At 42.1% G+C, this 27,893-nt stretch overlaps 1 protein-coding gene across 1 annotated transcript in view; it reads right to left on the bottom strand.

Annotated features, from left to right (window-relative positions):
• The window catches only part of LOC140469560 (uncharacterized), a 65,004-nt gene extending 37,338 nt beyond the window's left edge, over positions 1–27,666 (bottom strand). The window contains exon 1 of the mRNA XM_072566201.1: positions 27,607–27,666. The gene's annotated coding sequence lies outside the window, so the exon portion shown is untranslated. The remainder of the gene's footprint in view (positions 1–27,606) is intronic.
• Positions 27,667–27,893: the final 227 nt, after the last annotated feature.

Here is a 27,893-nt window from a genome sequence, read left to right as displayed (position 1 = left end):
GTGAAAGAAAGCTCAAACTCTGCTTTTGTTTTATTGTTTCTGAGCTTCTTAACTGTGGAAGCCGACACTCCAGATTGAGCAATATTAAAGTCAGGGAGAGATACAGGAAAGCAATTCCCGTTAAACTGGACAATTACTTAATGGACAAATTACAATATTACGGGCGTATACAGGGGGATGGGACTAGCTGGAGAAATGAGACTTTGAAAGGTTCAATCATGAGAATGAGAACATAAAATAAAGGCATTGTCAGATCAGCCGAAATAGTTAGCTGTCTCACATTCTCAATCTACTTCACAGAACCAGCCCATTTACCATATGGCCAGATAAGGTACTGGTCAGTACAACTCTGATATCAGTTCAGAGTGGAACACTGTGCAGACCATATCAGTGTATTGATCTATTGTCAGAATAGATATCTTTCTATCATAGGGAGATGCGCAGTCCATAACACTGCAATATTTTATAAACCTGCATGAGCTGTCTGTCCAACATGGACAGTTGTCCAGAACAGATCTGTGAATTATTCTATAAATCTGCAGGAGTTATTCTCCCAGCACGTAGAGCTGTGTACACCACCCCAGTGCATTTCTGAGTAACACTGTTAGATCGCTGCCGAGCATGGGGAAACTTTCAGCCCATGCTGCAAGTGACAGGATGACCAGCTCCCATGCACTTCCAGCGCCATATCTTCAATGTGCCATGAAAAGAGGTATTGTGGATTCAAAAGTCACTGCCACAGAGGGATGTTGGGATAATCAGTTTAAATACCAACAAATGGGAGGGGTTTGGGATATGGATAGAGAGAGGGTGACTGAGAGACAGTGTCATGGATGTGTTTAGAATGCATCAGAGAAGACATTTTGCTTGCGTTTTGCAACATGGGCTAATATTTCCAGGAATGATGAGTGAATAGGATTTTCATATGTGTTTCAATGATTAGATTAGATTGCCTACAATGTGGAAACAGGGCCTTCAGCCCAACCAGTCCACACCAACCCTCTGAAGAGTAACCCATCCAGACCCAATTCCCTCTAATGAATGCACCTAACACTATGGGCAATTTAGCATGGCCAATTCACCTGATCTGCACATCTTTGGACTGTGGGAGGAAACCCACGCAGACACAGGAAGAACATGTAAACTCCACACAGACAATTGCCTGAGGCTGGAATCGAACCTGGGACCCTGGTGCTGTGAGGCAGCAGTGCTATCCACTGAGCCACCCAGCCACCCAAAGAAATTGGGCTTCAATTAAGCACAGTAAGCCTGACGTGATTTGAACATGCAACCTTCAATTGGAGAGTATTGGATGACTATTTGTTCTGCAGCTTTGTAACTGGGAGTGAGGTCAGCAGAGTCTTTGACTCATTTGGCTGAACCTTACAATAAATTTGTCGCTGTGTTATTTTCATTGCATTTAACAGAGGGATTGTCTGCACAAGGCCAAGCTAGTTTTCTGGTTCTATCTTACGAAATTCACGTCATTAACTAACTACTTCACCCCAAGGCATCCCTCTCATTCAATGTCAGCTCAATTCTCCCACCTATCATGACTGGAAGCACTTACCATCACCCTGATGTCCCTGGATATTCTGTGATCCCTGGCATTGGCATCCTCTTCAAAAGTTCAATGGGCACATGGTTGAGCGTTTGCAGTTTGGAGCTGTACAATATATTTTCCACAGTAGCCCGGTGGTCCTAGTGGATGGGCTAACACAGAAGAAGAACATTCTCTTCCCAGAGGAGGCCACTCCATCAGATGCACCAAGTATGGTCTGAGATCACACCCAACTCAGTGTAGTATCTATGGTCTGAAGAAATGTCCAGCAATACAGAACAAACATCAATAACCTTCCCCACTCTACCAGGATTACTGCCACCATATTCTCTCTGCTTCCTCACACTCACTATGAATCTGTTATAGCACTTACCTCTGAACAAGGCTCAGCTCTTTCTGATGAAGGACTGATGCCCGAAACGTTGGTTCTCCTGCTCCTCGGATGCTGCATGACCTGCTGTGCTTTTCCAGCACTACACTCTTGACTCTGATCTCCAGCATTTCCAGTCCTCACTTTCTCCTACCTCACAATTTCCTCCACCTATACCATTACTAACAGCTATTTCCACCATCACTTTTTAACTTCCCTTTCTTTCATTTTAGGAGAACCAGCCTTGATAGGACAGAAGGGGCTAAGCTCATCGGTAAAATGCTCATCCATTCTCTGACTCCATTTCCCCATATGGTGAGGACACTGGCATTAGCCAGAGAGAACTGGGATGGCTGCTGTGGACTGAGTAAGGAGCAATGTTAAAGGAAGGCTAATTCTCTCTTTAAACTCACAGAAACATAACATGGGTTATGGGATGTTTTGATTTTATGAGAAGAATAAACAACAGCAAACGATATGAATTGAGAGAGACTGCAGAACTCAGTGGTACAGGGGGATTTGTATGTCCTGGTACATGAATCACATGAAGTTAGTCTGCAGATGCAGCAAGTGATTAGAAAGGTAGAAGGAATGATGTTGTTTCTTGCAATTGGCATCAGATATGAATGCTTTACTGCATCTGTGCAGGCATTGCTGAGAAAGCACCTGTGGGAGGCTGGAAGAACATAGCAAACCAGGCAGCATTCAGAGGTGGAGAAGTCAACATTTTTGGTATAACCTGAAACGTTGACTTCTCCTCCTCTTAATGCTGCTTGGCTTCCTGTATTCTTCCTGCTTGTCTACTTAGGATTCCAGCATCTGCAGTTTTCTTTTGCCTCTGTGAGAACATCTGTGTGTAGGTTTGATCCCCTATTTTGGTTTACAATAAAAGACACAACTGTTTAGAAACTTGCCAAAAATGTTTTTCTTTACTCCATCCTGAAATGAAGGCCATATATTGCCAAAGGATTAACAGTGCAGACTTGACAATGAGAGATCTTTATGCTTAACCATGGGCCGATGAGTGGCAGATGGAGTTTAATTTAGATAAATGTGAGATGCTGCATTTTGGAAAGGCAATTCAGGGCAGGACTTACACACTTAATGGGAATGTCCTGGAGATTGTTGATGAACAAAGAGACCTTGGAGTCAGGTTCATTGTTCTTTGAAATTGGAGTTGCAGGTAGACTGGACAGTGAAGAAAGCGTTTGGTATGGTTCTCTTCATTGGTCAGTGCATTGAGTATAGGAAATGGGAGGTCATACTGCGGCTAAACAGGACATTGATTAGGCCACTTTTGAAATACTGCTCATAGTTCTGGTCTCCCTGCTATAGGAAGGATGTTGTGAAACTTGAAAGGGCTTAGGTACAATATACAGGGATGTTGCCAGGGTTGAAGGACTTGAATTAAAGCGATAGGCTGAATTGATTGGGGCTATTTACCTGGAGGCTGAGGAGTTATTTTACAGAATTAACAAAATCACAGGAACTATTGTTCTCTTAAGACAAGGTATTTTCCCCAGGATGAGGAAATACAAAACTAGAGGGCATAGGATTAAGGCGAAAGAGGGAAGATTTCAAACGGACCTATGAAGCAACGTTTTCATGCAGAGAGTGACGTGTGTGTGGAATAAGCTGCCAGAAGAAGTGGTGGAGGCTGGTACAATTACAACATTTAAAAGGTATCTGAATGATTATATGAATAGGAAGGGTTTAGAGGGACATGGGCCAAGTGCTGGCAAAAGGAAATAGATTTACACTGGATATCTGGTCGGTATGGACGAGTTTGACCAAAGGTGCTATACATCTCAATGACTCCATGTATTCACTTTATCACAGATATTGTGAAGATATTAAACATTTCTTATAATACAGACATATCTTAAATTTAAGAGTCAGATACATTTTAACTGAGGAAATGGCACAGTGTACAACAGCAGTAATGATGCACTATATGAATAAGGCGGCTGGGATGGAGAGATACAGCATAGAGTGTTCAAGGAGATTTCATGTGGTTGAGTTTGGGGGGTTGGATGCCATTACTGTATGATTCAACTCACAGAGGGAGAAAATGTGACCATCCTGAGAAGGGACTGCGAATTGCCCCCAATCCCCACCCTCTTTTCTTCTCACTGTAATGTGTGTGAGCTGAAAACATCTCAGTCATCTACGGCTTGTGCATGATTTCTGACAACGTTCATTGAAATCTTCCCACTGCCTGAAGCAAACAGAATTCAGCCAAATCCAACAGTTTCAGCAAGAAACCCTACTGCAGTCCCAGAATAACATCAGAAGCCGATACGGTTGGGAAAATTCTCAATATTCCTGTTGTCATGAGTTTCACAATTATTTGAATTGAGCTGTTTCACGTTGACAATGTGCAGAGCTTTCATGCTTTTTTGTTTGTCTTCAGATGTCTGTGTGTGAATCTGCAGGTATCTTTGTGTGTCTCTGTGTCTTGGCAAATGTAGGTGCACATACTTATAACGTGTTAATTGTTGTTTCTCCTTCATCTATCTATGAATGTTTGAGTAACTTTGTTTTTATACAGACCAAGTTACGTTTTGCAGATTAAAGGAACCTACAGGACTTGTTCTTAACACGAAACCTGACACAGCCTGAGACCTATGTACCTGGCCACATCCCTAACTTGGTTATATAAAAATTGTCACAGTGTCACAGAATCATAGAGTCCTACAGCACAGAGACTACCCCTTTGGCCCAAACTGCTCCCTGGCGACCAACATGTCCATTCACCTCCTTGCATTTCCCTGCACTTGGCCTTAATCCACCTAAATACTGACTAACCATGTATTTGACCGAATGCCTTTTAATTGTTAATATATCCACCTCAGCCACTTCCACTATCAGCTCATACCAGATGTGTAATGACCTGTGTGTAAAAAAGTTGCCCCTCAGGTTCCCTTTTCTTCTTTTCCCTCTAACCTTAGGCTGATGCTCTCAAGGTTTCAATCCCCCAAACCTGGGAGAAAGACTGAGTGCATTCACCCTATCCATGCTTCTTGTGATTTTATACACCTCTGTTATGTCCTCCCTCAGTCTCCTACTCTCTAAAGAAAAAAGTCCTAGCTTGTCCAACCTCTCCTGACAACTCAGACCCTTGAGCTCTGGCAACATCCTTGTAAATTTCTTTCTGTATTTTGAGCAATATGAACAAACTGAACACAACACTCCAAGTGCAGCCTTACCAACGTTCTGTACAACTGCAACATAACTTCCCAACTTTTACGTGGAATGACCTATATTTTATTGTTTTGGCACCAATGGAGGAGTGGGACGAGAAAAAGAAACGGTGACCCTCCAACCTCTGTCAGAACAGAGATAAGGAGAAATTCTCAAAGGGCATTTCAAAGGAAATTCTCTTCACCAGAAGTTTGTACTGCCTGCATATTTTCATTTATTCAAAGCTGTATTAGATATTGGACAGAAAGAAGAGTCAATGTAAGTGAAATACAGATAGAAAATGTGCTTCGGGTACATGCTGTTCAGCCACAATTTTAGTTCCTGGTGGAGCAGAGATGAAGTGTCCAATGGCCTACTCCTGCTGTGCAATCCTATGTCCCAACGTTCCATTCAGCCCCTCAAATATGCTACACAGGAGCAGCTGGAGGCCACTTGCTCCGAGTATCTGCTGCATAGCAACAGGTGAAACCATTCAGTTTGGGATGGTTTGGAAAATGTAATTGGAAAACCGAAGCTGGTTGTGAAAGAATGCTCTCATATCTCGTTACAGAGCTTCCCCTCACTGTAACTTGTGCTTCATTTGTTGGTCACATTGTCGACCCAAATTTACTATGAATATAGCCCCCATACCTCACCCAGACATGGCTCACAAAATCCTCTGGTGACCCCGACTGCAATAACAACCACTAAATTTCCAACAACGATATGAAAACATAAGAAACAGGAGTAGGTCGTTCACCTCGAAGCCTGCCTTGCCCTTCAATAAGATCATGGCTGATCTGCTCCAGACACCAACTCCTCTTTACTGTCCAATACTTCACACCCTTAACTCTGACAAGTCAAAAATCCACCCACCTCCTCTTAAATACTTCCATTGATGTACCTCCCTAACTCTCTGGAAAAGAGGATATTTAACATCCTCTGTTTGACAAAAAAACATCCCCTGCTGCAACATCATGACCTATTAATATGAACATCGAACATAGAACATAGAAAAATACAGCGCAGTACATGCTCTTTGGCCCTCGATGTTGCGCCGATCCAAGCCTACCTAACCTACACTAGCCCACTATCCTCCATATGCCTATCCAATGCCCGTTTAAATGCCCATAAAGAGGGAGAGTCCATCACTGCGACTGGCAGGGCATTCCATGAACTCACGACTCGCTGAGTAAAGAATCTACCCCTAACATCTGTCCTATACCTACCACCCCTTAATTTAAAGCTATGCCCCCTCATAATAGCTGACTCCATACGTGGAAAAAGGTCAACCCTATCTAAACCCCTAATCGTCTTGTACACCTCTATCAAGTCACCCCTAAACCTTCTTTTCTCCAATGAAAACAGCCCCAAGTGCCTCAGCCTTTCCTCATACGATCTTCCTACCATACCAGGCAACATCCTGGTAAACCTCCTCTGTACCCGTTCCAGTGCCTCCACATCCTTCCTATAGTATGGCGACCAAAACTGCACACAATACTCCAGATGCGGCCACACCAGAGTCTTATACAACTGCAACATGACCTCAGGACTCCGGAACTCAATTCTTCTACCAACAAAAGAAGTGAATACAAGGGCTTAGGTAAGAAGGATTGAAGGTATTTCACAGTGATTAAAAGTGGGATGTTCACTGAAGGTCACACAATGTTCAGAACAGTTTGTCACCCGTGAGCTACTGAACCAGTCTGGGTCTTACACACAGCAAAATCTGGACAACATTTAAGGCAGGTAAAAACAATGACTGCAGATGCTGGAAACCAGATTCTGGATTAGTGGTGCTGGAAGAGCACAGCAGTTCAGGCAGCATCCAAGGAGCTTTGAAATCGACGTTTGGGCTTTTGCCCAAAACATCGATTTCAAAGTTACTTGGATGCTGCCTGAACTGCTGTGCTCTTCCAGCACCACTAATCTAGAACATTTAAGGCAGACTCACACGAAGGTTAGGAGCTAGTTTCAGATGAAGATAGTTCATCTACTGACAGGATTGCGAAAAATATAACATTCAGTGCAGGGTCATGCAGCATCTGCACATTAAAGTTTTCGGAGTTCATTCAGAGCCTGTAGATCTCTATCAATCAACACGGGGGCTCTGCAGAGGCACTGAAACTATCGGGAAACAAGCACCTTAATGAAAGGATGGAATTTCTCACTCTATCAATGGATGTTTTGGACATGATAAGTGTCCATCTATCATTCTCAAGTTTCAACTTCTTATTCTTTCACAGCACTACAGATTAAACCCATAGCTATTGCTTCCTCTCACCTCATGGTACCATCATGCCTGGGTTTAGTCTGGTGAAACTGCTTTGCACTGTCTCAGTGACAAGAAGCTCATTATTTTTAAATGAGACTAAAGCTATACACAAAACCCAAAACACTACCATTAATGAATACACATTACTATGGTACTGCAATCATTTTGTAAGTAAGGTGCCATTTACAATTCTATTTACTTGTTAACCTGTATTAATTCCTTTAGTGACTTATGGCCAAGGACATCCAGGTCCTTTTCAACAAGGCTTTGAATATCCAATGCTTTAGGGGTATAACACCAGGAAAAATTGAATAGTTGAGGGAGAACTGCCAAGCCACCAACATATGTAGACTGCCTGGAGAGTAGCTCTCTTAAAGGTACCTTTAGTGATCAGTGTCCTGTGAATCAGAGATCCTTAAGAAGAAGAAAACAAGACAGAGGAAGGTATAAAGAGAAGATTCGACAGAGAGAAGTTTTGAAATTTGAATTTTTGGTCAATCTTAATCAGTTGTAAATAGTTGTTAGTTAATTATTCTCTGTTACACTTTAATACATAAAGTTGTTAATTTTAACTTTAAATACCTTTGGGGTAGTTCTTGGCCTCTCGAATTTTCACAATTTAACACATGGGGTAAATCTTTGTGTTGCTGGTTTAAAATAGTGGGCGTTGGGGGAGAGATTTACCCTGTGTTGTAGCAGGAGAGAACAGATGATGTTTTCCAGCATTACCTCACAAAGTACATTCCAGCCAATGAAACATTTTGGAATGATGGTCAATGTTTTGGGGTATATGGTAGCTAATTTGTGCAGAGCAACATCCCAGAAACAATGACCAGATAATTTGTCTTAATCTTTCATCCTTCTCCCAGAGGATTAGGTGTGAGAGATATATATCAGTCACAGTAAATTGACTCATCCAGTGAGCTACTGGATTAGTGGTGCTGGAAGAGCACAGCAGTTCAGGCAGCATCCAACGAGCAGCAAAATCAACGTTTCGGGCAAAAGCCCTTCATCAGGAATAAAGGCAGTGAGCCTGAAGCATGGAGAGATAAGCTAGAGGAGGGTGGGGGTGGGGAGAGAGTAGCATAGAGTACAATGGGTGAGTGGGGGAGGAGATGAAGGTGATAGGTCAAGGAGGAGAGGGTGGAGTGGATAGGTGGAAAAGAAGATAGTCAGGTCGGACAAGTCAAGGAGGCAGTAACTGAGCTGGAAGTTTGAAACTAGGATGAGGTGGGGGAAGGGGAAATGAGGAAGCTGTTGAAGTCCACATTGATGCCCTGGGGTTGAAGTGTTCCGAGGCGGAAGATGAGGCGTTCTTCCTCCAGACGTCTGGTGGTGAGGGAGCGGCAGTGAAGGAGGCCCAGGACCTCCATGTCCTCGGCAGAGTGGGAGGGGGAGTTGAAATGTTGGGCCACGGGGCGGTTTGGTTGATTGGTACGGGTGTCTCGGAGATGTTCCCTAAAGCGCTCTGCTAGGAGGCGCCCAGTCTCCCCAATGTAGAGGAGACCGCATCGGGAGCAACGGATACAATAAATGATATTGGTGGATGTGCAGGTGAAACTTTGATGGATGTGGAAGGCTCCTTTAGGGCCTTGGATAGAGGTGAGGGAGGAGGTGTGGGCACAGGTTTTACAGTTCCTGCGGTGGCAGGGGAAAGTGCCAGAATGGGAGGGTGGGTAGCGAAAGGTCATGCGGCATCCCTTGGAAGACAGTTTGAAATTCAGACCTCTCTTCATCTAACCTATGTCGTGAGCATCCTTACTGCAAACTGAGTCATTTTGTTCATCATCATCGTCCTGCTATTTGCTGACAATATTTTCTGACTTAATCTTATCCTCAACAGCAAAGTCAGTTTTGTGTTATGATTTGGAGATGCCGGTATTGGAGTGGGGTGTATAAAGTTAAAAATTACACAACACCAGGTTATAGTCCAACAGGTTTAATTGGAAGCACACTAGCTTTTGGAGTGACGCTCCTTCATCTGATGAAGGAGCGTCGTTTCGAAAGCTAGTGCGCTTCCAATTAAACCTGTTGAACTATAACCTGGTGTTATGTGATTTTTAGTTTTGTGTTAGTTCAACAAAAACTAAAAGGGACAAGTTTACTGAAATGGAAACAAGTTACATGGTAATGACACTTCGAGGGTAATGTTAAATTAAAATTAAGCATAAGCCGCTGAAATAAAAATACTGCTTAATAGTGTAATTAACAATTTATAATGTCTAGGTACACAAATATTAGAGTTCAAAAATACAAACAAATTTGAATATTCTCAATTAGCAATTCTTTCCATCATTTCGACACTGAAGTAAAAAAACTCACCCAGCCTCATCCAATTGGACAGCACTTGGTCTGATTCCATGGGGATTCGAACACAAGAACATAAGGAATAGGAGTAGGAGTCAGCCATCTGGCCCCTTGAGTCTGCTCCGCCATTCAATAATATCATGACTGATCCTTTTGTGGACTCAGCTCCACGTACCATAACCTTTATTTCCTTTACTGTTCAAATAATTATTTATGTTAGCTTTAACAGCATTCAATAAGGAATCCTCAACTACTTCACTGTACAGGGTAGTCCACCGATTCATAACCTTCTGAGTGAAGAAATTCAGTCCTAAATCTGCCCTCCCCCTAATTTTAGGGCTCTTCCATCTTGTCCTAGTTTCACCTGCCAGTGGAAGGATGTGGTGGAAATGTGGAACTTTTTCAAGGAGCAGATACGACGTGTCCTTGATATGTATGTACCGATCAGGCAGGAAAGAAATGGTCGTGTGAGGGAGCCTTGGTTGACGAGGGAGGTTGAATGTCTAGTAAAGAGGAAGAAGGAGGCTTACATAAGGTTGAGGAAACAAGGTTCAGACAGAGCAGTGGAGGGATACAGGATAGTCAGAAGGGACCTGAAGAAAGGGATTAGGAGAGCTAAGAGAGGGCATGAAAAATCCCTGGCGGATAGGATCAAGGATAACCCCAAGGCATTCTATGCGTATGTGAGAAACCTGAGAATGACGAGAACGAGGGTAGGTCCGATCAAGGACAGTGGTGGGAGACTGTGTATTGAGTCGGAAGAGATAGGAGAGGTCTTGAACAAGTACTTCTCTTCAGTATTTACGAACGAGAGGGACCGTATTGTTGAAGAGGAGAGTGTGAAACGGACTGATAAGCTAGAAGAGATACCTGTTAGGAAGGAAGATGTGTTGGACATTTTGAACAACTTGAGGATAGACAAGTCCCCCGGGCCTGACGGGATATATCCTAGGATTATGTGGGAAGCAAGAGAGGAAATTGCAGTACCGTTGGCAATGATCTTCTCGTCTTCACTGGCAACTGGGGTGGTACCAGGGGACTGGAGAGTAGCGAATGTTGTGCCCCTGTTCAAAAAAGGGAATAGGGATAACCCCGGGAATTACAGGCCAGTTAGTCTTACTTCTGTGGTAGGCAAAGTAATGGAAAGGGTATTGAGGGATAGGATTTATGAGTATCTGGAAAGACACTGCTTGATTAGGGACAGCCAGCACGGATTTGTGAAGGGTAGGTCTTGCCTTACAAGTCTTATTGAATTCTTCGAGGAGGTGACCAAGCATGTGGATGAGGGTAGAGCAGTGGATGTAGTGTACATGGATTTTAGTAAGGCATTTGATAAGGTTCCCCATGGTAGGCTTATGCGGAAAGTCAGGAGGCATGGGATAGAGGGAAATTTGGCCAATTGGATAGAAAACTGGCTAACCGGTCGAAGTCAGAGAGTGGTGATAGATGGTAAATATTCAGCATGGAGTCCAGTTACAAGTGGAGTTCCGCAGGGATCAGTTCTGGGTCCTCTGCTGTTTGTAATTTTTATTAATGACTTAGATGAGGGAGTTGAAGGGTGGGTCAGTAAATTTGCAGATGATACAAAGATAGGTGGAGTTGTGGACAGTGAGGAGGGCTGTTGTCGGCTGCAGAGGGACTTAGATATGATGCAGAGCTGGGCTGAGGAGTGGCAGATGGAATTCAACCCTGCCAAGTGTGAGGTTGTCCATTTTGGAAGAATAAATAAGAATGCGGAATACAGGGTTAATGGTAGGGCTCTTGGTCAGGTGGAGGAACAGAGGGATCTTGGGGTCTATGTACATAGATCTTTGAAGGTTGCCACTCAGGTGGATAGAGTTTGTAAGAAGGCCTATGGAGTATTATCGTTCATTAGCAGAGGGATTGAATTCAAGAGTCGTGAGGTGATGTTGCAGCTGTACAGGACTTTGGTTAGGCCACATTTGGAGTACTGTGTGCAGTTCTGGTCGCCTCACTTTAGGAAAGATGTGGAAGCTTTGGAGAGGGTGCAGAGAAGATTTACCAGGATGTTGCCTGGAATGGAGAGTAGGTCGTACAAGGATAGGTTGAGAGTTCTCGGCCTTTTCTCGTTGGAACGGCGAAGGATGAGGGGTGACTTGATAGAGGTTTATAAGATGATCAGAGGAATAGATAGAGTAGACAGTCAGAAACTTTTTCCCCGGGTACAACAGAGTGTTACAAGGGGACATAAATTTAAGGTGAAGGGTGGAAGGTATAGGGGAGATGTCAGGGGTGGGTTCTTTACCCAGAGAGTGGTGGGGGCATGGAATGCACTGCCCGTGGGAGTGGTAGAGTCAGATTCATTGGTGACCTTTAAGCGGCATTTGGATAGGTACATGGATGGGTGCTTAATCTAGGATAGAAGTTTGGCACAACATCGTGGGCCGAAGGGCCTGTTCTGTGCTGTATTGTTCTATGTTCTATGTTCTATGTTCTCTATTTCTATCTGATCTATTCCCTTCATAATTTTATATGTTTCTATAATATCAGTCCTCATTCTTCTAAATTCCAATGAATATAATCCCAGTCAATTCAGTCCTGAAAAAAATCAGTTTAGCTCAGTTGGCTGGATTGTTGGTTTACAGAGCAGTGTGACAAAACCAGCGTGGATTCAATTCCCATCACAGGTTTGAGGTTACCATGAAGGACTCTCCTTCTCCATCTCTTCCCTTGCCTGAGGCCCTCAGGTTAAATCACCACTAGTCACCGCTCTCTAATGAGAGAGCAGCCATATGGTCTGGTAGGACTATGTCAACACAACAACAACTCAGTCTCTCCTCATAAGCCAACCCCCTCAACTCTGGAATCAACCTAGTAAACCTCCTCTGCATCCCCTCCAGTGCTAGTACCTTCTTTCTCAAGTAAGGAGACCAAAACTGCACACGGTACTTGAGGGGTGGCCTCAGCTGCAAAGAACCTCCCTGCTTTTAAACACAATCCCTTTAACATGGAAGGACAAAATTCCATTTGCCTTCTTAATTACCTACTGCACCTGCAAACCAACCTTCTATGATTCAAGCACAAGGACACCCAGGTCCCTCTGCATAGCAGCATACTGCAACTTTTTACATTCAAGTAATAGTCCTTTTTACTGTTATTCGTTCAAAATAGATGACTTCTCATTTATTAACATTGTACTCCATCTGCCAGTCCTTTGCCCACTCACATAAAACTATCTATGTCTCTCTGCAAAGTTTCAGAATCCTCTGCACACTTTGCTCTACCACTCATCTTAGTGTTATCCACAAACTTTGATACACTACACATGATCCCCAACTCCAAATCATTTATGGAAATTGTGAATAATTGCAGTCCCAATATTGATCCCTGAGGCATATTGTTATCATGTTTCAGTTGAATATCACATTGTTAAATGGGTTGAGAGTTTTCAAATACTTCAGACAGTGAGTCCTTAATCTCTACAATCCTCTGGGTGAAAAATAAACAATTCAGCAAACTCTTCTTTGTACTTTAAACCAATCATTTTAAATCTATGTCCCAGGTATCTCAGCTGTTTACTGTGTGAAGTAGCATATTCTTGTGAACTGTACCTAGATTGCTCACAAGGTTGTAATCAGTCCTGTAAACCTCCCCTCGGCTGTGCCTCCCTTTCCTCAATGCTGCATTCACACAATCTGGGTAATGTCCCTGTAAATTTCCTCTGTCGTGTCTCCAGGGCAATCACACACCCTTCCTATGATGATGTGACCAGATCTGCACACAGCATTCAAGGTATGAGCGATTTAATGATTTGTACAGTTCCAACATAACTTCCCCACTCTTAAATTCTGTGTCTTGACTGATTTCATTTGCCTTTTTTTAACCAACTTCTGGATCTGTCCTGGATCTTCAGGAAACTGTGCACATTTACTCCAAGATCCCTTATTTCTGCACTTTTTTGTGTTATTTATTGTGTGTCCCTTTTCTGCTGTGTGACCTCCCCAAACCCATTAGCTCTCATTTCTTTAGGTTACTTACTGCATTGATTTTGCTATATTCTCCTGGATCCAACCCTATAACCTTCCAGTAACATGTATACACAGAAGCTAATTTTTATTTCTGCTTCTAAATATGAACCAAAATAGAATCTCCTCTGCCTATCCCATCAAACACTGCCAGGGCATGGGTAGCTCTGGATGTGATATTGTATAAAGTTCTTTCTGCTCTTTTAAGGTAACAAGTGAAGCTTCCTCGATGGCTTGAATTTGAAGTACCATACCCTCCATTCTTTTAAATTGAACATATGTCTCCCTTTTCACGGTCCCTATCAAAAATTCAAGTTAGGGACACCACAAAGTTTGATACAGGTTAAAGTTCTTCCTATTCTTTAAAACTGAAAGTGAAGCTCTCTCAAAAGTGAACCCACCAAACACTCCCATGACAGGGATACTGTGGGGTAAGAGACAGAGTGAAGCTCCCTTTGTACTGTGTTTCTATCTGATGCTGGGTAGGTCTGGCAGCTTTTTTGGTGTTTAAGTTGATGCAATGCTACCCTCTGCTGGCCTGCCCATATCACTGCTCAGGTATCAATGAAGGGTGTCCCGCCACTAATTACAGGTAATCATTCCCCCATCTCTTCTGCTTGTACCTTTTCTCATTACTGCATTTACTGAGTGTGTGCAGCATCCTTGTAAAAATCCTCAGTTCCCCTATCCAGCGAGATAAAGATGATGTGAGGAGATGGCCAGAACTGAACTCAAAGCTAATTATTTATACAGATCCAACATAAGATTCCTTCTCTTATATTTTGCTCCTTGCTTGAAAAAGGAAAAGATTTCACATAATTTCTTAACAAATTCATCAATCTGATAAGGTATTCTAAGGGATCTGTGCACATTCACTCTAATGTTCCTCACTACCTCTGCACCTCTCAGTACAATCTCACAGCTCATGCTAGTCAGACATCCAGGCTGGGTTTATCAGTTAATGCACTGGTATGGTCTGCACAGCTCCCCATGCTGACCAGATAGCTAGTCAAGGTTTATAGATCAATGCAATGGTGTGGTCTGTACAGTGTTCCACTCTGGACAGATTGCCGGGTTGTATTGAGCAGTATACTAGCCTGGTTTACACAGTGCTTTGTGCTGAACAGATATTTCATTTGCATTCATGGCATCTCGGCTGATTCTATGAGGTGGATTAAGAATGTGGTGGAACTAATCATTTCAGCTGATCTGGTACTACCTTTACTTTATGTTCTCATCTATGTAATTGCGCCCTCGAAACTCTTACTCCTCCAGCTGTCCATCCCTATAATGTTGAAATTTGTTGTCCATTAAGTAATTGTGCAATTTATAACGTGAGTATCTGTCTGTATGTTTCCCTGGCCTTTGGTTTTGATCTTTATGAAACAGGAAGTTCCAACACTACGAAGCACAGAAACAGTAAAAGAAAAATGTTGCTCATGCTTTCGGTCACTTCGTGGTGTCCCACGTCATTCTCCAAGTTGAAAAGGGGGTTTCAGCAGCTTTGATAGACATGTTTCAAACTTGTTCTGTGCCTGTTTCCTGAACGCCTGTGTAAGTCACTCTCTGCTAATTGTGTATTCAGTAACATGAGGAATCCCCTCGACCATGATTCAGAACAGGCTTCTAACTTACATTTTGGAGCTTTTGACTTAAGAGGATTGGAAAGTTAGCGGAGGTGCTTTGGATAGTTTCTTGGAGGTCATGTTGAGAAGCTGTGTCTATGCTTGGAGACAAGATAACTTGTTGCCACCACCTTGACCACTTCACCCCCCACCCTATTATGTCATATTGACTATAGCTACAGCATCTGGCTCTGCAGGATGACCATCAAATGGAGCAGAGGCTGCACAGAGGGGTATCCCTGTTAAATGGAGTCAGAAGGAGTCACAATCAGAACAGCCATCATCTCAGTGAATGGTAGATTAGGTTTGAATGATGCAATCCTTCAATTTATTCATACATTTCTGTTCTTAACAAACTAATTCACCTTCTCTCCATATGCATCATGTTAGGGTGAGGTGAGTTGCCTCCTCCAGTTCCTGAGAGACTGAATATCCCCCACATTTTAGTGTTTCTGACCTCAAGTAGTTGAATATCTTCCTCCTTTTCCTGTGTTCCAAGTTTGAGAACAAAGACTCATCTACTGTAGGTGCAACAGTCTTGGATGTTTTTCTGTTGCTCCTGTGGAATGGGGTTGAGAATTGAATGACCTCCTCACGTTCCTTACACACGCATGAGAATTCCTCAAAGATGGCATTCCAACTGGAACTCTATCAATAAGCACATCGAGTTAGACTCCATCTACCACCCCCTGAGAAACAGAACTGGAAATGACATCACCACAGGAAATGATGTCACCAACCCAAAGAAATCCAAGCATATAAATAGAAAGCAGGATTTCTTAGTAGTTCTTTGCCATGAGGCCCACTGAAGATATTACCTAGTAGGGTGACGAAACATCTGGAAATGAATCTTGCAGCTCAGCGAGCAAACCTACATCCAGAACCTCAACCTGAGCTACAAATCTTCTCAAAATTCACTAAGACTTCTTTCTTGCCTAAATTGAACTCCATTTCCCATTTCACTGGAGATATTGATATCCACTTGTAGTTTCAAGGCCAGACTACTTAGAAAACTGCCTATGTGGCTATGCCACTTTTACATCCAATCATGTATTAAAGTGAAATATGCGGACACACACACACACACACACACACACTCTTCCATTCAGGGGAACTTGGATATTCCTATCGTTCTGCCTGTTTGAAGTTTGGAATGTTAGCCAGACACTGCTGAGGCATTTGATTAACCAGGATAGTGACTCCCAGCAGATTCTGGATATCGTACCTTAATCAATTAAAGTGTTTATCTCCCTTCTAACAGAGTTCTGAATATCCTGCATCTGCAAAACAAGCTAAAATATCCACAAAGCAAGAATATATGGAGGAAAACAGCTGTTGATATTTCCCCTTGCTGACAGAATTCCAAGTCTGAACAGAAGGCTTCTCAGTTCCTGTATCTGGTTTAGTATTGGGTCGTTGAGTTGACATTGTCTTTCTCAGACTAACTTCCAAAAACCATTACTTCACGGATGTTACAGAGATAGGAAGGAGGGTATGGACTTGAGGATACTTCAGAGAATGCAAAGCAGGCAGATGCTGGAGGAGGATACAAGGGTGTGGTGTAGGGTTCGGACTAATTTACAAAATATTTACATGCCCAAAAACTAATTGAAATGGACTGAATTTGGTTGTTTCATTTGGTCGACCATACTCTGATCACAAAAAGCACAATTGGAATTCCCTTATCCCGTATATCTGGATAATCCTGGCTATAAGCCCTGAACATAGTCTTTACTGTTTGATGCCATCTTTCTAATGAACCCTGTCATTCTGGATGGTACCCAGTAGATTTAAATTGTTTTATTCTTAAATTGTCCTTAACTTCCTTGAATAGTTTGTATGTTTCCATGCTGTACATCTCTATAAATCTATGAAGTTTGACCCTTGATAAGACTATAGTCCAGATCTCGTAAACAAAAATTGAGTAATTCCTCAACAATCCTTTTAGCTGTGATATTGCATAATGGAATGGCCTCTGGAAATCTCATTGATACATCCATTATTGTTAACAAATACTGATCCCCACTTTTTGTTTGGGGGAGGGAACCTACACAATCAATTAAGACTTTTGTAAAAGATTCCTCAAATGCTGGAATAGGTATTAAATGTGCAGGTTTCATTATCACCTGTGGTTTTCTGATTAGCTGACATGTGTGACATATCTGGCAAAGTTCAACTACATCCTTGTGCAGTCCAGGCCAGTAAAAATGTCTTTGTAGTTTAGCCTGTGTTTTCCTCACTCTGAAAAGACAGCCAAGTGGCAACTCGTGCGCCATTCGCAATGTCATCGTTCTCTATCCCACTGGTAATACAATTTAGAGTCAGAGAGTCATAGTGATGTACAGCAGAGAAACAGACCCTTCGGTCCAACCCATCCATGCCAACCAGATATCCCAACCCAATCAAGTCCCACCTGCCAGCACCTGGCCCATATCCCTCCAAACCCTTCCTATTCATATACCCATCCAGATGCCTTTTAAATGTTGCAATTGTACCAGCCTCCACCACTTCCTCTGGCAGCTCATTCCATACATACACCAACCTCTGCATGGAAAAGTTGCTCCTTAGGTCTCTTTTATATCTTTCCCCTCAGGCAGGACAGGCAGAAGAGATTAGTTTAATTCGGCATCATGTTCGACACGACATTGCGGACTGAAAGGCCAGTTTCTATGCTGTAATGTTCTGTGTTCTATGTTCTACTGATGCAGAAGGGACTGTGAATGTTACAGGCAAAGGGAGGTTCCTATAGGTGATATGAGTGTACAGAACTTAACATAGAACAGTACACCGCAGGAACGGGACCATCAGCAGGTCTTTAGTGATGGAACATCATTAGCCGATCTCCAGTCTCCTGGCACCTCACCATGTCTATTAATGATACAAATATCTCTGCTAGCCTCCCACAAGTTCTAGGATCCATCCTGAGGAGTTATCTATCGTTACGCATTTAACACCGCCTGTACTATATATAGTAGTATTTTCAAGACATAAGTATTTATTTCCCCAAGTTCACAAGGTTCCATGTCTTTCTCCACATACAATAAAACATGAAATATTTGTTTAGGTTCTCATCGATCAATAGTATTTCCGCATGTGGATGGCCTTGTTGATCTTTTAGGGGCTCTATTCGCTCCCTGGTTCCTCTAGCCTTTGTTCAAACTTCTCCAGATGCTTCTGAAAATTTAATTAAACCATCTCTTATCTCTTCTTTCATTTATAATCACACAAAAAAATCCAACCGATTCAAGACAAATATTTCCCCTTTTTATAATATCATCCACCTTTAATTTATTCTAAGACTTCAGTTATTGTTTATTGTCAGATCCTTTATAATACATTCGAGCACATTCCCTGACTTACTGTCAGACTAAGACCATTTGGCTTCAGACTCACTGCAAAGGGTTTTAGCAGTCCTTGTGTATCAATCTAAAATGGTAGCTGACATGTTCAGCAGTTAATGGAGAATGCAATCGAATGCTGGCATTTATTACAAAGGAATGGAGTCTAAAATAGGGAAGACTTCCTAAAAGTATTCAAGGCACGAATCAAACCACAACTAGAAAATTTTGAATGGTGTGAGTGCCCTAAGGAAAGATATTTTGCACTGGAGGCAGGCCAGAGAATGTTCACTCAGCTGATCTTGAGAATGGAGGGATTTTCTAATGACAAGAGGCTGACTAGGTTGAATATGAATTCTTTTGCAATTTAGAAAAATGAGTGGGAAATATCCAAGATTCTTTAGGGTTTACACAGGGTGGATGTTGGGATGTTAGCAAATAGAACAGTACAGCACAGTAGAAAGCTGTTCCACCCACCATGGCTGTGCTGACCATGATTCCTTTCCGAACTAATGCAATCATCGTGCCATGGGCGATAACCCTCTATTCTCTGGTAGTTCATACATCTGTTCATGTGTCTGTGTAAATACAACTTAAAACTTTTCCTAACATTTCCACTTGTCCAGTTAGTTCTGCTATAATGCACGCTTCATCAATCAAATTGGCTGCAACACAATTGACAAAGAGAGGACGTTGTTTCTAAAGCGTTAGCTTTAAAAACGTGTGTTGGCTATAACACAATTGCATCACCTACACTTTAAGTGCTAATTTTATTACATGGTTGTTACACAGCGTTGGGTCACACAAAAACACAACTATCGCTTAACAGCAGAACGACCTGTGCCACGTCCAGAGAAGCTTCCATCCACTTTGTAACAAAACCTGCCTTGCATATGTTCATTAAACTTTCTTGTTCTCGCCTTAAACTGAGGCGCCCTAAGATCTGATATATCCACATTGGAAAAGCGATTCTGACTATCCATACTACCCAGGCATATCCTAATGTTATGTACCTGTACCACCTCATCCCTCATCCTCTGATACTCTGCAAAGCAATCTAAGGGCTAACACATTCTCATCCAGATAACATTCTAGTAAACCTCTTTTGCAACCGCTCCACATCCTTCTTATAATGTGAACAGCAATCCAAATCTGAAGTTTTATTCTGTTCCAAAATGACATGCAAACTTCTCTACTCAATGCTGTGAACGATGAAGGGAAGCATGTTGTACAGTTTCCATATCACCTCATCCACTTGTGTTGCCATTTTCAGGGAAGACTGGATTTTCATGCAAGATCCCTCTGTATACCCCTACTCATAATTGTCTGTCATTTCCAGAGTTCTTTTTGCTTGCATTTGATCTCCCAAAATGCATCACCTTCCACTTGTCCCAATTAAACTCAATTTGCCATTTCTCCATCAAACATTCCAGCTGATGTTCATATTGCTGCATCCTTTGGTATCCTTACTCACTATCCACAACTCCACCAAATATCCTGTATCAGTACATGTTTTTCCAAATGTTGTCTGCAAAATTAATAACCGGACCACTGACATTTTCATATATAAATCACTTATAAACCGAAAATTAGAGCTTTAATATTGCAAAACACCACTGGCCACAGACCTCCAGTCAGAAATATACTCCAATATATTTTCTGTCCTCTGACCAAAACAATTTTTTGTTCAAACTGCCAATTGCCCATGGATAGTGTGGCTTGTGATTTAATCTTCTGGACCAACCTACCATGAGGAATCTTATCAAATGCCTAAGGAAAATTCTATATCAACAACATACATTGCCTTCCCCTCCATAATCATCTTTACCACTTGCTTTAGTTTCCCTTGTGTGATAATCTGTAACCAGAGGGCATAAAATCCCAACAAAGGCTCACTCATTCAAGATGGAGATAAGGAGGAATTTCTTCACTCAGATGGTAGTGAATCTTTGGAATTCCTTACTGCAGCGGGCAATCGAGGCAGAATTATTAAATATATTTACAGCAGAGGTGTTCCAATTTTAATTGATCGGGAAACTAACGATATGTGAAAAGGCAGGAAAGTAGTCATAGAGACGTACAGCACAGAGTTGAGGATTATCGTATCAGCCATGATCTCACTCAATGGCGGAACACATTTGATGGGCCAAATAGGCTAATTCTACTCCTAGGTGTCATGGACTTAAGTAAATTAGTTCCAAACTCAATAAAATATTTCATAATATTTTGATTATCTCCCATAAAGCTGCTTTACACTGAGATTATTAGATATTTCTCATTAGACAACATTTGACTTGCAATTGGCTATTCTCTTGAAGGCTCCTTGACAGGCTATAATGGAGAACCATCTCATACACAATCCAGGATCCCATCCATTACAGCATTGACACTCATTAGTTATCCAGTCCAAATATAGACTACTGTTACAACAGTTTCTGTACTGCCCTTGCTATAGGTGCATTCACTTTCCTGATTTACATTGCCATCACTATTGCCATATTGCCATATTTACATTGCCATCACTATTTGGTGCCTAGAAAAGAATTCCTGCCCATGATTACTGCTCCTTGCTCTTTCTCAGCCCGATCCAAATAAGTTTCAAATTTTGAATCCCAAATTTAATTGGCTGACTCACTAATGCACTGACAGCATCTTTTCTCACAACACAACTTGGCCCTATTTGGCTTTTTTGCCTATCCTGCCGAAATCCCGACAACCGTTCAATATTCACTTCCCAACCATGGTCATTCTGACGTCGCATCACCGTTATTGCAGTTCAATCATGTATATTTCACTTCAGTTAATGCTGTCATTCCATCTGCCTTGTTGCAAATGTAGAGTGTGTTTCTATGATAGAGGGAGTTAAAGGATGGATAGAGGGTATGGAGTCTGCTGAGTTCAAGGGGTGGAGGATGCTACAGAATTACGGAGAGTTGCAGTTGCGAGAGAATGTTCACAGGATGAAGGATCTTAGAGGTTGGAGGAAGTTGGAAATATAGAAGGGGCTGGATCAAATTGTAGAGACAGGGTTGGGGGTAGAGGTGCAGATCATTCCATGGACTGGGTTGAGCAGGGTGACAAGACATTCAGGGGAATTGAGGACGTGGCACATTTTTGAAACAATGGGAAGCCATTCGACCATCCTGGGGGTTCAGATGAATTCAATAACCATCAACATGTTCCCTTCGTTCATGAATCCCCCGTGAGTATTGCTCCTCCTTCCTTCTTTCTCCCCTCCTGTACAGTCAGGCTGCTTGTGATACCATAAAAATGGCTCTGACTGCACTCCCTTGAGCAGTCAGCAACTTCATCAGCTTCCAAACTGGAAGACTGACCTGTGAATGGGATGCAGGTTATTTCTGTATTCCCTGACTGCTTCTCTTGGATTGAATGCTCACCCCTTCCTTCTTCTGAGCTGTTATGAGTGTAGTGTGATCCCCTTTCTCTATGCGCTATCCACCTAACTCTCAGCATCGCAGATGTACCACAGAGTTTCCAGTCGCTGTTCGAACTCCAAGAGCCAGTGTTCATCCAGGCCACCAGCAGGGGATATGGCCTCCCAATATTACAGCCACATCTTTGATTTGACAACCTGTGTTATCATGTCTTAAACTTAAACGCACTTAGTCTCACTTAATTAACTACTTTGTATAAAGTTAACATCAGGAAAGTAAGTTTAATACTGGAGTGGCATATTCCAGCAAGGAGGGAGGACAAGGATCGCAAGGTAAGGGACACTTAAATAATGAGGGAGGTTGTAAGTTTAGCCAAAAGGACACAAAAAATGCATGTGTAAGATTTAGGAAGCTAAAGTCAGGCAGGATCCTTCAGGAATACAAAAAAAAGGAATTAACTCAAACAGGGAATAAGGAGAACAAGAAGAAGCCAAATGACATTAGCAGGGAGGGGCAAAGGGAATCACAAGGTATTCTGGACGTAGGTTAAAAACAAGAACATAACTAGGGAGCAGGTAGGACCACTGAATGATAGAGGCAGTAAATTGTGCTTTGCAGGCAGAGGATGAGGGTGAGATCCTAAAGGAGTACTTTGCATCGGTATGCACCTAGTAGAAGGATACAGATGATCGTTTGATTGTGTAATGCATGCTTTTCACGAGGGTCTTTTGAGATTAAGAAAAAAGTGATTTTAATTCTCATGAAGAGCGTTAAGGTGGATAATTCCCCAGGGCCCAGTAGTATTCAACCCAGGTTACTGAGAGAGGCAGGGAAGGAGATTACTGTGGCTTTCAACAAGATCTTTTTATTGTCACTATCCACCAGAGAGGTCCTGGACGACTGGCGAGTACTTAATGTTTTTCCTCAGTTCAAAGAGGAAAATAGGGATAATCCAGGAAACTATAGACCACTGAGTCTCACATTAGTGGTTCGAAGGTATGAGAAAGAATTCTTAGGGATAGGATTTATGTGCATTTGGAAAAGCATAACCTAAATTGGGATAGTCAGTATGACTTTGTTCGGAGCAGGTCAAGTCTTATTGAATTGATTGATTTTTTTTCAGGGACATAACAAAGTTTTGTTGATGCGGGAAGAGCAACAGATATTGTCGACATGGATTTTAAAAATGTTTTTGACAGGGCCTCTCTTGGTAATCTCATTCAGAACCTTAAGATGCATATATTTCACAGTGACTTGGATGCTTAGATTTAGAATTGGCTTGCTCAAAGAAGATGAGGGTAGTGGTGGAAGGATACTTTTTTTCTGGATGGATGTCCGTGGCTAGTAGTGTTCCACTGAGATCATACTGGGCCCTCTGAGGTGACCTAATACAGGTTTATAAAATCATGGTGGGGGGTACGGATAAGGGAAATGGCAGGCCTCTTTTCCCTGTTGTCGGGGATTTCAAGACCAGAGGGCATACTTTTGAGGTGAGTGAAGAAAATTTAAAAAGGACATGAAGGGCAACTTTTTTGCACAGTATACTTAAGAGGGAAATCAGAGGGCAAAAATGGAGCCTGAGGTAGCTTTGGCAAATAGCGTTAAGGAGAATCCAAAGGGTTTTTAACAACTATATTAAGGACAAAAGAGTAACTAGGGAGAGAATAGGGTCCCTCAAAGATCAGCAACTTGTAGAGGTATATAAAATCATGAGGGGCATGGATAGGATAAATAGACAAAGTCTTTTCTGTGGGGTGGGTGAGTGCCGAACTAGAGGACATAAGTTTAGGGTGAGAGGGGAAAGATAAAAGGGCACCTTTTACACGCAACAGGTAGTACATGTATGGAATGAGCTGCCAGAGGAAGTGGCGGAGGCTGGTACAATTGCAACATTTCAAAGCCATCTGGATGGGTATATGAAGAGGAAGAGTTTGGAGGGATATGGGTCAGGTGCTGGCAGGAAGGACTAGATTGGGTTGGGATATCTGGTCGGCATGGACGAATTTGAATGAAGGGTCTGTTTCCATGCTGTATATCTTTCTGACCCTATGACTCTATAAATGACTGGAATGAAAATGTAGATGGGTGAGTTAGTAAATTTGCAGCTGACACAAGGATTGGTGGAGGTTTGGTTAGTGTAGGAGGTTGAAACAGCATACAGTGGGATACAGAACAGTTGATGATATGAGCAGAGAAATAATAGATAGAGTTTAATCTAGGTAAGTGTGAGGTGCTGCACTTCAGGAGATCAAATGTGAAGGAAAATTATATAATTAATGACATACCTCTGAACAGCATTGATGTACAGGGAGATCTTGAAGTTCAAGTCCATAGCTCCCTGAAAGTGTCCACATGATTAGATAGGGTAGTCAGGATGGGGTATGGCATGCTTGCCTTTACTGGTCAGGGAATTGATTACAAGAGTCAGGATGTCATGTTGCACCTTTATAAGATTCTAGTTAAGCTACATTTAGAGTATTGCATTCAATTCTGATCGCCACATTACAGGAAGAATGTGGTGGCTTTAGGGAGGGTGCAGAAGATTCTTACTGATATGCTGCTTGGATGTCAGGGTACAAGCTATATGGGGAGGCGAGAAAAACTTAGATTTTTTTTCCCCTTGAGAAGTGAAGGCTGAGGGGAGTCTTGAAAGAAGTATATGAAATTATGAAATGCATCGATAACATTCATGGTCAGAAGACTTTTTTTCACAGAGTTGGAATGTCGAATACTAGGGGGCATGGTTTTAGGGTGTGGAATTCAAAGGAAATGTAAGGGGCATGTTCTCACACAGAGAGTGGTAGGAGTCTGGAATACAGTGCCAGGAATCTTAGTGGTGACAGAAACCATAGGAGTAGTAAGGGACTTTTAGATCAGCATATGAAAAAGCAAGGAATGGGGAATACAGACCAAGGGAGGGCAGAAGTGATTAGTTTAATTTGACATCATGTTTGGCGTAAAATCATGGGCCAAAGGGCCCATCCGTGTTCTCTGTTCTAAGGGAAATCAGGAGTGCAAAAAAGGGTATGTGATAACTTTGGCAGATAAGTTTGAGGAAAATCCAAAGAGACTCTCGAAGTACATTAAGGACAAAAGGGCACCTCGGGAAAGAATAAGGCACCTTAAAGACAAATGAGGCTGTTAACATGTGGAACCACAGGAGATGGAGGAAATCCATAATGAATATTTCACGTCAATATGAACTGTCAAGAAAGACATGGAAACTATGCAACTCGGGGAAATCATTATTGATGCCATGCATACAGTTTACATGACAGAAGAGTGGGTGCTTGAGTTATTAAAACAAAAGCATGACGTTCAATAAATCTTTGTGGACCTGAACAAATGTATTGAAGGATATTGTGAGAAGCGAAGAAAGAAATTGTGAGGCCCCTAGCAGGAAGATTTATATCATCTACAGCCATGGACAAGGTGTGGGAAAACTGGAGGGAGGCTAATGTCGTGCCTTTACTGAAAAGAAAGAGTTGCAAGTAAAAGCCTGGTCAAAGTCTGTGGTTTAATTTAACTGAATGTGAGATGTCACATTTAGGTAAGATAAACTAGGGAAGGATTTACAAAGTTAAAGGTATTGCTGTAGGAAGTGCTGTCGATCACAAAAACTGGGGGTTCAGGTGCATGGTTCCTTGAAAGTGAAATCACACACAGACAAGGGGATGAAGAAAACCTATGACATGTTTGGTCAGTGCAGAAAATATAGGAGTTGGCTTGTCATGTTGTGTCTGTTTGAAAATTTGATTTGTGGTTACTTTTGGAACACTGTGTACAGTGCTGGCTGCTCTGCTAGAGGTAGTATATTATATTGGGAAGGCTGCAAAAAACATTTATAAAGGATGTTTCCAGGACTGGAGTGATTGAGTTGTGAGGAGAGGCTGGATTGGCTGGGAGTATTTTTCATTCATACATAAAAGGTTGAGGAATATTTGTGTGATGGTTTATAAAATCATGGGGGGCACAGATTAAGTGATAACCAAACTCTTCTCCCTAGATGGAAATACCAAAGGGCATAGGTTTAATGCCATGGTGAGGATGTGAAGATTAAAAGGGACCTGAGGGGCAACACTTTCACACCAAGGATGTTTCATGTGTGCAAGGAACTAGCAGAAGAAGTTGGTGATGCAGGTAATTTCACAAAGTTTAAAAGGCATTTGAACAGTTACATGAATAGGAAATGTTTAGAGGTATATTCGCCAAATGCATGCAAATGAGGCGAGTTTCATTTAGGAAAACTGGTCAGCATGGATGAGTTGGAAGCAAGAATCTGTTGATATGCTGTATGGTCCTTTGACTCTATAATCTAAGACCTTCCCTCCTACACCATCCCTTTAGCCCCATGCTCATGCGGTCCATCTTTATTTAGTAATGTGGAGCACTGAAAGTAACCAAAGATTAGAAACTTAGACTTTTTTTCTTTTATTTATCTGTCATGTCTCCAAATTCCTGCCACAAGGCACCATTTTTTTTTGTCAACAATGTCACCAGTATCAAAATGTACCATGACTGTTGATGTTCAGCCTTCCTCTTCAGAATATCCTGTCGCCCTCTCTGATGTATCCTTGAACTGACACCAGGGAGGCACTTCACCATTTCAGAGTTTCTTTTGCTGCTGCAGATCCGCCCATCCTTTCCTCTCACAATTCAGCCCCTAACACGGAAGCTCTCCCAGACATCTTCCATTCTTGTTGTGCAGCGGAGTCAAATGTGGTCCCATAAATTTGGCTGTTGCTGCTTTCCTGTGAAAGGCAAATCGCCCCAGTAATATCCAGCCAGTAATATATGTTTATGAGATTATGGGCAACAGTGGACTCTTGTTGTAACTGTTCATAGTTGCTCAATTTTCTGGTCATCATATAAGGCTTTTAGTGCCTGTGTATCTCCTACATGTGGTGTAACCAACTCACTACACATGCTATCCACTACATCCTTAGCATCATGGATGCTCCATATTGCAATTCATCCACGGCTCCAGCCGCTGCATATGGTCAACCAGGAGTTGCAGCTGAACAGACATTCTGCACACGTGTTGACAATGGACACTGGAAGTACCTCAATTTCCAAAAAATGGTAGGAGCAGCATTCCATGGAGCCAAGTCACTAGCAGGCATTCTTGGATTTATATGCAACTAGCTACCAGTCATGGATACGTCAACACATGATAGTCCACAGTGTAACTTAGGTCAGACAGAACAATGCAGAACAGCAACCTTTGTGTCTCTTCACTCTTCCATTTTAAACATGAGTTATTCAAATTAAGTTGAAGCTAACCTTACACAAATTCCACAAAATAAATGAGAAATGTGACGGTCTCCATAATATTGGACTACAAAATGTCATATGTATTCACTCACATCGATCACGAACATAGACAGTCACCAACATGCTCACACACATGAATACAAACCTGTACATGATGAAACACAATGGCAGACAAACATACATTGGACCAGGAAAACATTAAGGTAAATAAACATTGCTGGCAACATACAGCTATGCACCTTTATAGATATATGTTCAAATACTTTTAACTAAATGCCATGGAAATACTCACAACTGGCAGGTTATAGTCTGAGAATTCAAATACAAATTTGAACTGGTTGTTTTTCTTTTCGACAATTTAGTGAGTCCATCCACGGCTGCAGTCACTCCTCAGGAAGTGCAGACAAACACAACTCCTGCACATTGGCTCCCGAAAACAAATCAAGGAACACAAATCATACTGTTCTGCATCTTACTGAACAACTTAAGCTAGACTGTTCAACAATGCATGCAGCCATGTGTGTGAATGGCAGCTGGTTCAATGCTGAGTTAATCAAGGAATGACCTTTATTACTAGTT

The sequence above is a fragment of the Chiloscyllium punctatum genome, chromosome 49 (assembly GCF_047496795.1).
Source record: "Chiloscyllium punctatum isolate Juve2018m chromosome 49, sChiPun1.3, whole genome shotgun sequence".
Lineage (NCBI taxonomy): Eukaryota > Metazoa > Chordata > Chondrichthyes > Orectolobiformes > Hemiscylliidae > Chiloscyllium > Chiloscyllium punctatum.
This window is presented reverse-complemented; position numbering and strand designations above follow the sequence as displayed.